Below are 17,268 nucleotides of genomic sequence, written 5' to 3' on the forward strand. Positions count from 1 at the left end.
GCGCCTTTACTAAATTCAAAATAAAACGGAATTAGGAAAACGGCGGTAGATGGGGAATCCAACAGAGGTCGCAGGAGGAGACGGGGCAGGTTTGATAGTGGTTTCTGATAAGAAGAGTGGAAATGTCGAGGTCAGAAACAGAGATGGCAGAAGTCACCATAATCGGTGAGAAATATACAATTACCGGAAAACCAAGACGGTCGTGGAACTATCAATGGCATGTATGACCGACCATCCATTGCAATGTCACATCAAGCTCTAAAAAGTCGCATTATAGACTTGCCTTAATTATGAAAGTGCGTAGGTGTGGGGAACAGAAGATTGCATGGCGGTTCTAGTGAAATCTTTTCCCCTCTGTAGTGGAAAAACACTGAATTTTTCAAAAACAAAACCCTAGAACGTTTTGCCTGAGCTTTGTGGTGATGGACGAACTGAAAATGGCTTGCTCCTGTGGTTAACTATTTTCTTAAAATTTCACCTATGTTGTGGAAAATCTATTAGCCTTAATTATGAAAGTATTTTTCTTATGACCATTGGAACGGAAGATGATAAAATTTCACCAGTGTCGTGGAAAAACTATTTGCCTAGTCTTGGTTACTCTGGTTAAAGATTTTAGCCTGTGTTGTGGAAAAACTACTTGCCCTAATTATAAAAGTCGGTATGTGTGGGCTGATTATAGCGTGGTGGTTCTGGTCAAATATCTTCGCCTCTGTCGTGGAAAGAATAAAAGGAGAAACAACTACTACTATTATGGTAATAGAGTTTCAGTTTCTGTCCATAACTTGTTACACTATAAATAACTTGGAACGGAAATTATCTTAAACTAACTATACATTTCCCAAACATAATTAAACAAGATTAACGATGTGTTCCAAACGAGAAGGTCCACAACCTCCTGTAATATCACTGTCATGGTAAAAAAGGAGCGACACCAAGATAAACGTATATGTCCATGAAAAGAATAAGTATATTTCCAATTTCAATTCGCATACCGGTATTAATACCGCTGAATAAATTAAGACTCGCTTACACACTAAACCATTCATTGAATTATTACAACGCATGAACAAGTGACAAAACCACGATTAAGAAAAGTATCAAAACCACTAAGAAATTCAAGAACTGAAATTATGTATATATTCTGAATATTCTTTTGTACTAAATCTCGTCTCTCTCATTCCACTTTACATAGTTTACATACAAAACTTCAAACAAATTGTCTCTACAGCCTATGGGGTAAGGGCCAAGAACAAATTGTCTCTACAGCCTATGGGGTAAGGGCCAAGATTTGGCAACCTAGCCCATAACTTATCCATCATTTAATACAGAAAAAAAAAGGTCATAGAATCATAACGGGTAATGTATGCCATAACCATGCTATTAAACCGTTCAAGGAAATAGATAGAAGTATTCTTTTAAGCTCCGGTTGTAAACCCAAACTGGAAGCATCTAGTTGCTAAAACCTCCATTCCCTAAGGAATCCCTTGTGGGTTTCATATTGTGGTGAGGGTTTGACTACGCCGAGAGCCAACAACCCTTCCACTTCATCTTGGAGTCGACACAAGCCACTCAAACAAGTAGACGTTCAACCAAGGAGAAATAACCGACCTGTAGATAACAAAACAACTTGTCTTAGGTTTAGTGCCTCTCGAAAGACTCTTCAACCTCAGAAACGGGTTCAAGGCATACTTGTGGAAGCAACCAGAGAACCTGTTAGAAGCAGACCTCGGCTTGAATAACGAGGGAGAATTCATAAATGAAAAAAGTATGAGTAATTTAATACCTGAGGGTATAGGCGTCACTGTTGAAGCACCGAATACCTGAAAACAAATAGCAAGTTTTACACCACATACCAGAGAAGAGGCATAAACTATAGGAGTGCTCGAATTTAGAAAGAAACTGACCTCGGTGACAGAGGCTCATCTCTGTTCGGCTCTCGATGTCAAAGAAGGGTTCTAAACCATCCATCAGACCATACCTGTATCAAATATCGAATTAAAACTAAGAAGGAATAAGGTAGTTGTGTTTCCCGAACTAAAAGAGCGGACATGTATAATTTTACCTCGTTGTCTCTGCCATCGATCATTTGCCTCTGAAACCAAATAAGCACTCATTTAGGAAGAGGTAAACCCTCTCTCCAATGCTCTTACCCTGCGCGCTACCAGATCTATTTCCTCTCCTCTCAGATACAGCGAAATGAGATGATAAATCATGTTAGGGTTTCATCTCAGGGTCAATGCCCTTGTCAAGTCACCTGCGAGGACCGAATGCAGCATACCATTCTTACCTTTGCATTAATCGCCCCAATAGAGGAGACATCACCTCTACTAAGGTGTGGGTAGGTGGCACTGATATAGGGCTTGGTTTAGATAGTCATACAGGAATTCCTGTGTGCTAATTAATTACCTTAATTCGCGCCAAGACCGAAAGTTATTCAGGACCCTTTCCATGTATTTACACATTGCGTTGATTGGATTAAAGTGACACGTAACCTGGGTAATTAGGGCAGTAAATATTTTATTTATTTATTGTATTACGAAGTGTTACAGTGAATAATTATAAACTATTTTTTTCTTTATTAGGTTCATAGTATCTTTTAGACTAAGAGTTTTAGAATTTAATTTAACTATCAATAATTATTAGATCTATGATAGGTAGGAGCTAAATTATTTAGGATTTAAATCAATGACATTTTCTTAGCAAAGAATTTCTTAATAATACACTCATTCACCATCAATTTAAAGATTTATGGACTAATTTAAAAAAATTCATATCACTATAAGTTGATATTTTAAATAATGTAAAACAATTGATAATTACAAACCATCTTTATTTTATTAAGTTCATAGTATCTTTTGGAATAAGAGTTTTAGAATTTAATTTAACTATCAATAATTATTAGATCTATGATGGGAATTAATTTCTATGGAATATGGAAATCTAGTAGTCACTGATAGATTCCATATTCATACGTTTTGTCCTTTTAATTAAATTGATTAAGTAAACAGAGTCTTATGAACATGTGTCAGATAAACATGAGTTATGGTTTTTGGGGCATGTTGCATTAGTAAACCATGATATTGGCCCATGGTATTCTAATAAAGTCTATTTATATTTATAAAATGTTTAATCATGTTACATATATTTTAAAATTTATATATGTTTGACTTGTATATTAAATTTTTTATAAATAATAATAGTAATAACAATTTAAAATAAAATTATAATTTAGATAATTTTTTAAATTTTGTTAATCTTTATCAATGTGAGATATATCATAAATATTTTACTATTTATTAGCATTTACCAACTATTTCATTTATATAACTACATTAAATATTCATAAATCAAAATTCATTATAATTTTTTTAAACTCCACTTTTATTGTTATAAGTCTAACTTCGTTGATTTGGAATTAAAACCCTTTTGGAATTAGAATGTAGGATTAATGTAAACATTTTGCACTATGCCTACTTTGTGTTTTGAGTGGACATAATCGTATAGAAAAAATTAAAAGCTCACACTTCTAATGTGTTTAGTGGTATAATCCCAAAAAACTAACAAAATTTAAACATTTTCTTATTATTAAACTTATAGAAAACACGATTGGTTACCTACGATTCTTAAAAAGATAGTTAAAATTTTTATACACATACTTTATTTTAGTTAGACTTTAGAATTGGACAAACCCTCTCTACCTATGATTATATCTTTTATAAGAGTGTTGATGTGGGTTTTATGTACTTTAGTCAACAAAAGATAAGTGACACAGATCAAAGCTGTTCACATAGCCCTAGTTATTTGGTGTGGTCATCCTTTATGGGTTTTAAGGCTCCCTTAGCTTTTGGATTCCTCCTCTTGCAAAAAATAACACTAGGGGAAAAATAATGCTAACCTATGCTATCTAATAAAACCTAAACTATTGTTATTTATGCCTAAAACTAAGAGTTAATGACTAATAGAATATAATATAGAAAAAATCTAATTATCGATATAAATGAAATAATAGAAATAAAATAGTATACCTGTTAACTTATTCTACCTAATTCTAATTTATATATGCTATTTATAAATTAGAATTAATCATATGAATTAAAATATTATACAACAATCTGCTATAGAAAAATATGCTACATAATTATGGTATAGAAACTGAAGCAAGGTGTTCTAATACAAGAAATGTACAAGACTATGATACATGAAGCAATACCAGAACTGTAATTGGTTGAAAGGAATGAAATATAATTGTTTCTCCAGAATATCGAGAGAATATAGCCTAATTAAATTTATAATTGAAATTACAAATAAACTAATCTATAATGCAAATAGTGAAAAGACAAGTAACTGCTAAAATGCATATCCCTTATCCTTTAAAGGAACATAGGTCAAATTGTTTGCTTTGATAGTTAACATCGAGAATAAATGCAATAATTAATTAATGCATTCAAATTCCTACTTCTCAGCCAAGATGCATATAATAGGAAACTACAATAATCTGATAAAAAATGATAGTCATTCATTACTTGTTTATGAATGAAACCAATAAACGAATAATCAAAATGAGTATATGAATTTAGGAGTTGTTATAGCATAAACATTAATTCAATTCATACACAGAAGAAAACATTATCTTAATTCTAATATTTTTGTATAGAAGTACACAAACCTAGACCAGATATATACTCAGATCAATTATCGATCTCAGGACACAAGTCACTGGAGAGCATCGAACATTTAAGAAACTATAAAAATTGAATCAATATAAGACATAGAAAGAAATGTGATGAAATTGCTAACTGTTTACAAAATAAAATCACATAAATACCTATGGCCTATTGTATTTTGAGAAATAAAATTACGTAGAAGCCATAAGACGATAAGAACCAATGACTACAGAAGGATTAAAGGCACGATAAGTAGGCAATTGAGTAAAACCAATCCTTAAAAAATCAGAGTGTAATTCAAAAAAAATCCACAGTCACATAAAGTTAAAGAGAATTTCTTTTCTCCAAAATTTCCCTATATAGTACTAAAAGTACCCCCCATACTATAGAAAATCCAAAGCTTATATAGAGGTTTAAAGAGCTCATTGTATCGAAAATAATCCTAAAAATTCTCTAAGTGTATGTTACAAAATTAATTCAAATTGTTTACTTAGTATCCTAACCAAATTATAAAAGGTAAAAGAAGAAGACAGATGAATGACATGGAACCCATGCACAACTCACAATAGGTACATGTCGATCGAGCATATCCTCCTTTGCAGGATCTAAAGCCAACATTCAATAAACATGAAGGACGTATTGCAACAAACAAACAATTATTAAACATTGTCTTGACAACAAGATATGGTTTCTACATAATCAACGATTCTATAGCTACCCTTTTTAAATTTAGTAAAATAAATCAAATAGGCACATATCTTGAAAACTTCAAAAATCCTAATCGTAGATAACAATAAAATCACTACTTATCATGACCAGAGTTATCTATATCAAAAGATATAACTACTTTGACATTTCTTGACTTGATGATAATATGTGTATCTTTAGCCTGGGATATATTTTCAATGATGGAGGATTTTTGTTCCATGTGTTTTTGCCTAGCTTGAAATGAAGTTTTGAGTTCATTATTTTCATGGAAAAGCTAGCTGATACGATGTTCAAGACATGGGGATAGTGAGCAAGTATTGTTGGTTCGAATACATGTTCATACTTGGCTCATCCAAATGGGAATTTCTCAGATAACTATCATCAAGTGGCACCAACAAACACTCTTGAATCATCTTGCACCTTGGGTTTATTTCTTTTGGGCAATAGTTTAGGATGAGCCCCGAGATTGACAAACACATCATTTGTGGGAGTATTTTTATGATTGTTTCATTTTTCTTGGGCAATTTTCCTTTGCTTTTGTTTAATCTTGACTTTAGACTCGAGATTTTTTTCTCTCTCATTGATTTCTTCTTTATTTACAATTTTGTAGGCACGGGTTCACACCAAGGACTAACCTTGGAGGATTTATTTTCTACTTTATCCCTAAATCCATGTCTTGATTCCTTGTGACGGATAGAGGTATCATTGGTCTTCCTTCTAGTAACATAGACATGAGTGGTTCCCAAGGCTTCACTCATGTTATCATCTGAAACACAAGGGTCTACTTCATTAAATAATTCTTCACAGACATATTGTAATGAATGACAAGATGGTGACTGAACAAGAATATCAAATAGAGGGTTAGGTTCACATAGACATGGGGAATCAAAGTCTTTAGGAAGTTGGGGATTTTTGAAACCATTTCGATCAAGGAAAGACTCCCATTCATCCCTTGCCTTTTCCAACTAGTGTTTCACTAGAATACAAAAGAGACCGCGATGAAATAGGGATATCTCAGATATCTTTTTTAATGATTGGTATAATGGGGACATCTTAGTTAGGCTTTTATGCAAATAAAAGGGTAGATTAAGCTTATGGCCAAGGAATTCCATTAATCATCTAGTATGATAAATATAATAGACTATATCAACCCTCACAAGTAAATACTGATGCAACAAACGCACTAAATTACACAAGTTTGGTTTCAAAAATGAAATTGGAATACCTTTCACATGATAAACACAATCTTTACTGGTGAAAAGTTTTTTCCATGGATTGTAGCGTACTTCACAGTTTTTGGACCAATTCTCTCCATCAGCAAGTAGATGAACAACTTATGCAATAAATTCAACATCTACAATTATCTCCAAATCATCCACTTAGGCTTTCTTTCCATCAAAATAAGAGGAAAAAGCTTTGATAACCACTTTACTATAACCTTGAAAAAACTGAAGGAAATCCCACCATATGACCCATCAAAATAGGGGTGCACACTCATCATACACCTCCACCATCTCATCTCCAATGGCTTCAGCTCGAATAAGGAGTGCCATGTCTACAATCCAAGAGGGTTTTGGCTAGGAATCAAGGTGAGAAAAAATGGGAAACACGCAACAAGAGGGTTACCAAACCCTTTCTTTCAAAGAAGTCTGAAAAGTACGGGAAAAAACAATAAAATAATAAAGAATTGGTAATCTTGAAGCCCCAAGAGATTAACTCATACATCGACAGACGGGAGGATGGTAGAGAGAGATTAATTGTTGTGAGCTATGGTGACTGTGGGTGGTACATTTTGTGATAGTTGGCACAAATTATTATTAAATTCCCCGAGGAGAATGTCAAATGACCCATAAAACCCTAATACAAATCTAAAAATAATAACCCTTATCGCAAGAACCATTATTTCTCATAATTGAAAATCTAGAACTTTCGAAAGGAAAATCTCCATACACATCAACACAGGATCGCAATAATTATAAGTCAGTCATTCAATCAATAAGAAATGTAAACCAAGTGTCATATGGTAAAGTCATGGTACAACACATATTCAAATATAATAAATAAACCATTTGTAAAAATAATCAAAAGAAATTTATCACATAGTTTGTGACCCATTATAATAGCCATCCATTGACCCAAACCACATGTACATGTTAGGGGTTATACATAATTCAATGAAACATATAAAATGAAGTGTTATGAAGACATTATAATATGCAAATAGAAATAAGATAGGGCTACTATAGAATCAAGGATTATGTAGCGACACTTTTCACTCTAACATTTATATCTTGTATAGAATCAAAGCGAGTCAATAAGTTATTGAAATAGTAGAAAGAGACCAAAGGCATGTCATATCAACATTTAGAAAATAAAATAAGGTTGCATAACAAGGTCATTTCAAACATGCAAAATCAAAGCCAAAGGTTAAAATTGAAAACCAAAGGATAAATTTAAGGAGGGAGCCCATGTCATTTTAAAATGACAGGTGAGTCGGTTAGGCTGCTAAATATTGGAGAGTAACTGGATGAACCGATTATATTTGTCTTGAAATGAGTTTGAGAAAAGCATATAGATCAAATTCCTTAAGAATGTGAATGCCCATAATAATATAAAAATGATTATTGTAGCCATACTTGAATACAATTAATCTGTTGATAAAAACATATTAAAATAACAATAGAAAACGTAAAATTTACAAATAAAATCCATATTAATTTTCAGAGAATCCAATAACCAACAAAGTGAATGATAGAGTGGGTAACCAAGTTGGTGATGTAATTTTGACTATAATTATATAATATTTAAAAAAATTTGGAGTTAATTTTTTACTTATCTCCTTATAGGTTTACTCAAATTTCAATTGTGTACACTCGTTGGATGTGGAGTTAGATTTTGCACCCAATGAATACCCACTATGCATACGTTTGAGTAGATCCACACCAAGAAAAATTAAAAATACATGAAAAAACATGTTTCGTGTAGATATTCTCAAAAGTATGCATAGTGGGTATTCATTGGATGCAAAATCTAAATTTGCATCCAACAAGTGTACACACTTTAAATTTGAATAAATCTACAAGGAGAGAAGCAAAAAATATAACTAAAAAACTAGTTTTCTTTCTTTCCTTCCAAAAATATTTTCCCCTAGGATGATGTCATCATCTTGAATCCTATTGGTTTTCTTAAAGTTGATTTTGTTAGTACATTTTTCATTTTGAGACTCATTTTTTACCTTTCCCCTAATGTATAAACATAATGAGAACTACAACCAGTGGGAAACTCTAATGGAAGGAAACCATAGAGGTTACACAGGATCACCAATACCAGAGGAAGAGGAAATTGATATAGAGTTTGTGAATCATAAAGATACGTCAGATACAGGCGCTTATGAATGAAAATAGGTTGGTGAAGCTTTCGAACCGCTAGGAAATTTCTCTTGTCATATTATGTTATGTTTCTTCATCTATAGATAAGTTCAGGTTACGTGTATGCATGAAGCTATTTATGTTTATATGACACTATTATTAAGTTTATAGGACACTATTTTATATGACATATTTAATAAATTTAGTTAAAAGGGAAAAAATAACTACTTTTGTAAACAAATTTCAATCTTTTATTTGTGTGCACTACTAAGAATATTTTAGAATATTCTATGTAGGTTAACTCCATACCATCCATCTAGTCATTTATTTATTTATCTATTTTTAAGCATGATGAAATTGAGGTGAATCAAAGATAACCTAGTAAATGTTAGTATAATACCAAGAGCATATCGAGTAACCCATAAACTACGTATACCAAAAATTTATGATTTAATGAAAACAAAAACTCAAAAAAAACTACTCCTTAAACTTATCATCCAATTAATAATTAACATAATTATATTTTTTAATAATAAAATTTAATTTCTAAATTTACCAATAATTTCATAACTTAAATTTATATATTTCATTTTATTATTTTACCTCCAATATATACATTCTATTTATTTAGGGTAAATGAAATGAACTTTGGATTTCATTTTCTTATATTAATGAAGAGCTATAATAATTTAACGATATATTCTATTAATACAAGTATTGATTGATTACCAAATAATCCTACTTTCTACTTGACCATCTTTTACTTTTTAATGTAAAAATATTAATTTTTTCTTTGACAATACAACATTTTACAATATTTTTTACATAATGTTTTTGAAAAATATTCATTATTAAATTGAATATACATTCTTAAAATTATCTATTAATAAAATGAATATTTTTTAAATCTATATAGATTGAAATTGTTTTATCATATAGATATATTTTTCTCCGATATGCATTTTTATTATGCATATTTTCTTCAATGTAAAACCATTGAAACTTTAAATAACTGACAGGTATTTTTTAACTGCACATTTATTTATTTGTAAAATGAAGTGGCCAACCAAATAGAATTCATAAAAGGTGGACAAAGCTTTTGGAATTTAATAATGCTACTCAAATGGTGGACAAAGTTTTTGGAATTTAATAATGGTACTCAAAAGGTGGACAAAGTTTTTGGAATTTAATAATGATATTCCAAATAGATTGCAAAATGCAATTTATAAACCTCCCAAAAATCCATTGAGTTCAGATAAATTTGAGTATGTGAGTTAATTCAGAAGTACTCATACTATTAGGTCAAGGTTCCTATACAAGGAAAACTGAATTTATGACGGGATAAAACTTTTTGAACAGACTCCAAACGAGATATTTTATGGTGTCAGATATGTTTTTTTAAGTGAGAAAAAACATTTGTATTAACAAAAAATACAGTTTATATATCATGGATATAAACCGTCTGTAAATAAAAAATCAGATACATAGTGATCCAGACTAAAACCATATAGTCTTATGTGTGCCTAATAAAAATTTTAAATATAGGAAAAGTAACAAAAAAAACATAGATCCATTCATCCAAAAACATTTTGATTCACAAATTATAGCATATCAATCATCAGAGGAACCTGGAATATCCAACACAAAACACGATAAAAAAAAGTATAGCATCCTCCTAGAAATTGTTATTCAGGGAAAGGAAAAACACCAACATCTAGTATGGAACCTCCAATCTGAATCTCGATATGCAGTGGATCCAGTAAGCCCATCTTAGAAATCTTGTCTACATTTTGGTTGAACTCTCTTTCTATATGTTGTACAGAGGCATTCCTGAAGGACCCCCAAAGGGTCATGATTTGTTTGAGCTAGCCTTGTAGATGTGGTTGCTTGATATGAATGTTACCCCGGACAGATTAATGATGGTGTGTGAGTCCCCATATATATGTATAGCGGGAATGCTCAGGAATGATGTGAACCATAGTAGTCCCCACAAAGCCATAGCCTCCGCCTTCATATTAGTTCCACAGCCAGCCCCCCAATGAACTCAGTATTCATGTTCCATAGAGATAACAGTCCAGAAACCACATCCACATCTTCCACCATGTGCGACACCATCAAAATATCCAGTTGAATATGTAATCCCAGGGCCAGTCTTCAGGATAGTCGGCTGAGGGGGTCTTATAGTGTTGGTCTGTGTATTATAATACCAACCAAGAATGCGGTCAATTACACATGGCCTATCTCCCATCACTCCCTAAAAAATAATACCATTTCGCCATCTCCAGATTTCCTAAAGAAAACATAAGGGAATACGTTGCCACTAGGAGGCTTTTTGAATCCACCAAGTCAAATAGTCTGTGATATTATCAAAAAAATTATAGGGAAATTGATACAACCAACAATTTCCATACAGATCTGCAGTGCGATGGGGAATTTAAGAAATAAATGGACATTATCTTCCACCTCCTTCCTGCAAGAAACACATATACTAGGCCCCTGCCAATTCCTCTTTTGTATATTTTCCCAAGTGAAATTCTTGTTTGTCCAAACAAGCTAGATAAATAAGATGATTTTGATAGGAAACTTGGTTTTCCAGAATTTATCGAACCATCATACCTCAAAAATATTATGGTCATGCAGCAAATGGATTTTCAACAGTCTGCTACCGAAAGATCATCTCGCTTCATCCTCCCAAGCCATCCAATCTGATCACCCTCGTCCCCCATACAAATACCAGTCAACCTCATTTTGCCTCTGATATGCTCCCATTCCAACGCCTCCAGACCCCCCAGGCCCATCTCCCTTGCCCCCTTCCAGATAGGGATATTTCCATTCCATTGTCTAGTGGCTTGGTTCTAGAAAAAAATCATCAGTCATTGATGCAGTGTATGAGCCTATCCGAGAGGTGGAAATATGGCCTCATACCCATAATATGATCCAGTCCAATCAGAATCTTGTGCCTGGAACCAAAGATTCAGAAAATGCACCTCAGAAAATAGTGTCGGGTTTTGTTCAGACTGAGCCATATGACAGATCCCGAATGTACACCAATCAATACCCTGTGCATCCACATAGTAAAATCCTTACCCTTGAGGTATTTATGCCTTATAATATCTGCCCAGATTCCAATTCCGAATATGCCCCACCATAGGGTTTTTTGTAGTAAGGCCCATCCATAACACCTCAGGTCCAATACCCACCAACCACCCATGTTTTTTGGAATAGAAATGGAGGCCATGGTAGTAAGATGATATTTTCAATCAGAAGCAGAGCCCAACCAAATGAACTTAGCCATAATTCTATTGAGTTTTGAGATGATAGTAATAGGAAGACAATAGAGATGTGCCCAATATACCGCGATTTGTGTGATCGTTGACTGTGTGAGTGTGAGATGCCCTCCTAGTGATAGAATTTTTTTCTCCCACCTTGAGATCTTACCATAAAAACAATCCACCAGCCACACCCAATCATTTATTCTGTAGTTATTTGGCTTGATATGAAAACCCAGATATTTCATACCACCCTCCATGCTCTTAGCCTCCACCCTAAATAAACCCTTTATATATGTTATATCCTCCTCATTACCCTTGCCATATAAAATTATGGACTTTTGATGATTCACAAAAACTCCCATGGTGTTTCCAAAGTTGAAAAATATGTGGTAAAGTGCCAACCAAGCAAATATAGAAATCATGCCCATAATAAGAACATCATCAACAAAAAAACTGTCTGACATTTAGATGTTAGACCCAATACGAGAGCCTGAAAATCGCCCTACGCCACGACCCATTTAATATGTAGACTAAGTCCATCCATGGCCAAGATGAATAGTAACAGAGATAGGGATCACCCTTGTCTTAGTGTGCGGTTCGCCCCAAAAAACTAAGTGGGATATCCATTGACGATCACAATATATCTAAAATTATAAACACATGACATGATCCAATCAATGTTTTTGGGCTATAGGCCAATTTTATGTAAAACCAGCCGCAGATAGCCCCAATCCAGGAAATCATATGCCTTCTACAAGTCCACCTTCATGATAGTCGCATTCAGCTTTTTTGTGTGAATAGAATGAAAACACTCTTGTGTAGTAGCCACAACATCATGGATCTGTCTATCTTGAAAAAATCCAAATTGTTCGGGAGATATGAATTTGGATAGCATATGCATGATCCTGCTAGAAATAATCTTGGATATTAACTTATAGATGAGATTTCACAGAGAGATGGGTCGGTAATCCTTGAAGGATCCAGTGAGCCTCCTCTTGGGGAGTGCTATGAAAGTTGATTTGATATGCAGGTGGATAAAACCTTGAAGACGAGATTCTTCCACCATCGCCAGGAGGTCCTCATGTAGATCATCAAAAACATGTATAAATAGCTTGACGGTCCATCCGTCTAGACCCGGGCATTTGGAACTACTGAAAGATCTGAGCACTTCCACTATTTATTCCTTCATAACACTACTATATAGTGCTTCATTTGAGTCATCATCAAACATAGTGGGGTATAAACCCACTCCCCAAATCTAGTCCTTAGTACAGTCTGCCTCCCTGTGCCTGTATGCCCATTCAAAATGATTGATTACCTCCCTTTCTATGTCTTGAAGTGTCTAAATCCAATTTCCATATGAGTCCATCATATCCCAAATTGTATTAATATTCCTTCTGCGGTTGGAATATTGGTGGAAAAATTTTGTATTCTGATTCCCCTCCTGAATCCATATAGCCCTACTCTTTAATCGCCATATTACCTCCTAGATATGTAGGATAGATTGTCTTTTTCTTTTCCAGTGATTTGATGGATGTCCACAGTACCCTGGAAGGGTTGTCTGATTGAATTTGCAGGCTCAGTCTATCTAATTCATCTGAGATATCCTTTCGGTCCTTTTTCATTTGGTATTTCTTGTTACATTCCCATATTTAAACCACCCCCTTGAAGGCCTGTAGTTTCTCCAGCATTACCACCATTGGAGAAATCTCATGTGACTTGTAATGTGTGTAGAAATCCTTCACTAGAGTGACAAAATCCAGGTCCTCCAACCACACCTGATTGAATTTAAATGGCACCCCCATTCGGAGATCATCCATGTTCCATTTTAAGATAATGTCCCTGTGTTCAGAGATAAAAGAGTTGATAATCCCTGAATGGATGTACCCAAACCTCTCAATCAGGGGCTCATGTAATAAAAATCTATCTGGTCGCTTGTCTATATGCATGTCCCTCGTCCTTCCATTATTCCATGTGGGAGCAAGTCAAGGAGGGAAAATATCCACTAGATTATAGTCGAAAATGATATCTTTTCATTTGTCTGCAATGGGATCCAATCTGCAAGAACCTCCCCAAATCACATCCAATCCAATAGTGAGGTGAGTTTCACTGCCATTAGGAGGGAATCCAGTACCAAGATCCCTGAATCCACCAATTTCTCCCAAAAACCGATCCTATCCCGATAGGGGGCGTATATATTGATAATGTGAATGTGCCCCGGGAGACCTCTAATTTTCCCCATCAAGAGAATGCCAGCAAAACAAGAGTAAGCCTTCATAAAAACCCACCTCGGGTTCCATAGTGCAACGAGACCCCCGGAGAGGCCAATAGAGTCTATTGCTACAATATGCCATTAAGGAAACATCTTTCTGAAATATGATACCAAATTTCGGGCCAAGTGCATAGATTCCTCGAGAAGAATGATGTTGGGGCAAGATGAGTAGAACAGTTCCTTGAGGATAAGAAATTTATGAGCGGCCCCCAATCTGTGAATATTCATAGAGAGGACAAAATTCATGTTGCCCTTAGAGAGGGCTCATTTTCTCTAAGGGCCTATGGGTTGACAGTTGATGCAATTGGAATATCAATAAGTGCATATGGGTCAGATGGACTGAAAGGGAGGGTATGTGTCCTCGAAAGTGGCGACTATCTCTACTATGAGTTCGACGAACCGTGATGTTCCTAGATGAATTTGGGCTGATATGGGGCGACAAGGATTTGCGAGGCTTGTGGATAATGAGTGTGTGGAGGTCCAGTGTCTTTTTGTTTAGTAAAAAATCAATATCAATGTCAACCGAGTTTGTCGGAGAGGATACGGGGGAGGTCGGCGATAGGGGTCATGGGCTCGTCACCGGGGAATGTTCGAAGCAAAGAGGGGGAGTGGGGGCAGGAATGTAAGTGATATGTCTCGAAGATATGGCGTAAATTGCCATTAATGGGGAAGGGGTTTGCCTCGAAAGAGACAGGTCACCGCAAGGTGAATGAGTGGACCTATCAAAGGGAAAATGGGTTGAGTCATCAACAGCAGGTGACCTAGTATCATGTGTCGTCCAAGGAGATGAGGGAACATCGATCAGAGAGGTATACTTCCAGTTATGAGGATAATAATGAGAGGAGAGGTGTGAGAAAAGACAAGGGGGAGTACCTGATGGAATATTCATCTGATCCACCACTACCCCTGCAATCCGGTTGCCAGCAAAGAGAAAGTCCCTTCCATCAACCATATATGTCGATCCATGCAATGATCTTCTGTGGGGAAATCGACCTCCCCCCGTCTGCGTGGGTATTGTGCCATGAGGTGGCCAATATAGTGGCAAATGAGGCATCGAAATGGGACGCCCCAAAATTCCAAGCACTATAGTAAATGGGTACCTTCCTAGTGCAGCTCTATGTGGTCCAGGAAACCTCCCATATACTCCTTCTCAATTAGGACCCAGGTGATCCTCTTATCTCTAGCTTCTAATCACTATGGATCCACATAAACAAATTTTCCAATGGCATTTCGAATATCCAAAAATACCTACCGAGTCAAGAATTCAATCGGTAAACCAGGTAGCTTGACCCAACTCAGTCTGTTCTTGGGTGTCTCCTTCAGTGGGTTGAAATAGAAAACCTCTCCCTCGAATCCATGACTGCCCATTTATCCTTTCCAAATCTTCATGGCACAAGAAGTGCAAGCCTGACCACTGTGGGCATATATCCCAGGAGGGTCTTCTACTTCATTTTGACCCAGTAGCGCATGTTCCCCTCCATAATCTCTGCGCAATCCCATCTACCCATGAGAGCCTGCTTTTGAACACTGTGAATGCGATCAATCAATACGTCATGACCAAAAATCAAAATAGGCATCGAGGTGGTAATATGAACAACCCATTTATTCCTTCTATGCCGTGAGCCTCTAAACATACCACGATGATCCCCATGAGATTGACGAATTGCATGTTCGCCACCTGGCGGATCACCAGACGGACCCTCCATATTCCTTGTGTCAATATCATTGGGTCCATTGCCCAAATCACCCATGCGGCTGCCCTGGTGGTTCCACTTCGCCTCCAACTTGGCTTTGATGTAAGCTTCGTGGGTGGACGTGTCCGAAGTGAGTGGGTCTAATAATGTAGTTTGCACAGATATATGCATGGATTTGTAGGTTTTTGTAAACATTTTATTAACAGTCTTCCCTTCTTTTCGACTGATTTATATACCTAATTGGGCTAAATTTCTTGTTTCAGTAGAGTAAAAAAATAAAACTAGTACAAAAGATAGTTATTAGTTTCTCTTGGCTAATACTATCAATGAATCATCAAAGCACATCCACAACTCAATAACTTTCTGGTTGTTCATTCACAATAAAATGAGACAAAAAATATACCAGATTTATATGGTAAAACTCAGACAACTTACCAAAGAAATATCTTTCACCAAAACTATTATGTTTTATTTTTTAAGGAGCATTATTGCATTCAAACTTATTATACATTCCCTTGCAATAGTTGCGGTAATTATATTTTTAGTTTATAAAACTATATAGAAACAACAACATTTACTTGAATAAACATAAAATTTAAATTGTTGTGATATTTTAATTTTTTTTCTAGTTTCAACTGGTGACCTAAGTAATATCAAATATTTGAAAATAGAGATATTCAAAGTTGAAATTAGCTAATTATAACTTGGTTTAAAAAGAGGAAAACAAACTAGGGGAGGGTCGCCATTACCTGTGCGCCCTCCCCACCACGTCGCAAAACCACGTGTCAAAGAACATGGAGCCGGTACGATACTTGTCCACCGTGGAGCTCCGCGTGTTGGGCATCATGTCATCCCATAAAACTTTCACTCCGTGCCATTTCCGCCGTTTGTTTGGGGTCATTGCTGCGATGTTCCATTTTCCCTTTGTCTTTCTGCTCAGTGCTGATTGTTGGGTGAAGCCCCTCGCCGAAGATGGCGCAGGGCAGCCCCAGAACCTGCGTGCTTCATCCTGTATAAATGTGTTATTGCAAGCGTTTGTTCGATTGATAGGGTTTGTGGACCTGCGCACTTCGTCTAGTATGCAGGTGCTGGTGCAAATTTTTGTTGGAGGTTTAGGGTTTGTGGTTGGAACATCGCTTCTGCTTTTCTTTTGGTTTTCTGCCTAGATTTCTTGGTCGTTCTGGACTGCCGGTAGTTTAGGGTTTCTTTGGTGGTGGTCTTATTCGCCAATTTTGTTGTTCGGGGATGAGCCGGTTGCAGTTTTACTGAGCTCGAGGTAATTGCTTAATT

At 35.4% G+C, this 17,268-nt stretch overlaps 1 long non-coding RNA gene across 1 annotated transcript; it reads right to left on the bottom strand.

Annotated features, from left to right (window-relative positions):
- Positions 1-1,120: 1,120 nt before the first annotated feature.
- On the bottom strand, positions 1,121-1,974 carry LOC149215276 (uncharacterized). Its single transcript, XR_016250462.1, has 3 exons — positions 1,905-1,974; positions 1,784-1,820; positions 1,121-1,608 (listed from the first exon to the last, which is right to left on the bottom strand). It is a non-coding gene; the product is annotated as an uncharacterized LOC149215276 (long non-coding RNA).
- Positions 1,975-17,268: the final 15,294 nt, after the last annotated feature.

Source organism: Pinus tabuliformis, chromosome 1_1, assembly GCF_031772625.1.
Source record: "Pinus tabuliformis cultivar Carrire ecotype Pingquan chromosome 1_1, CPIR1, whole genome shotgun sequence".
In the NCBI taxonomy this organism is placed as follows: domain Eukaryota; kingdom Viridiplantae; phylum Streptophyta; class Pinopsida; order Pinales; family Pinaceae; genus Pinus; species Pinus tabuliformis.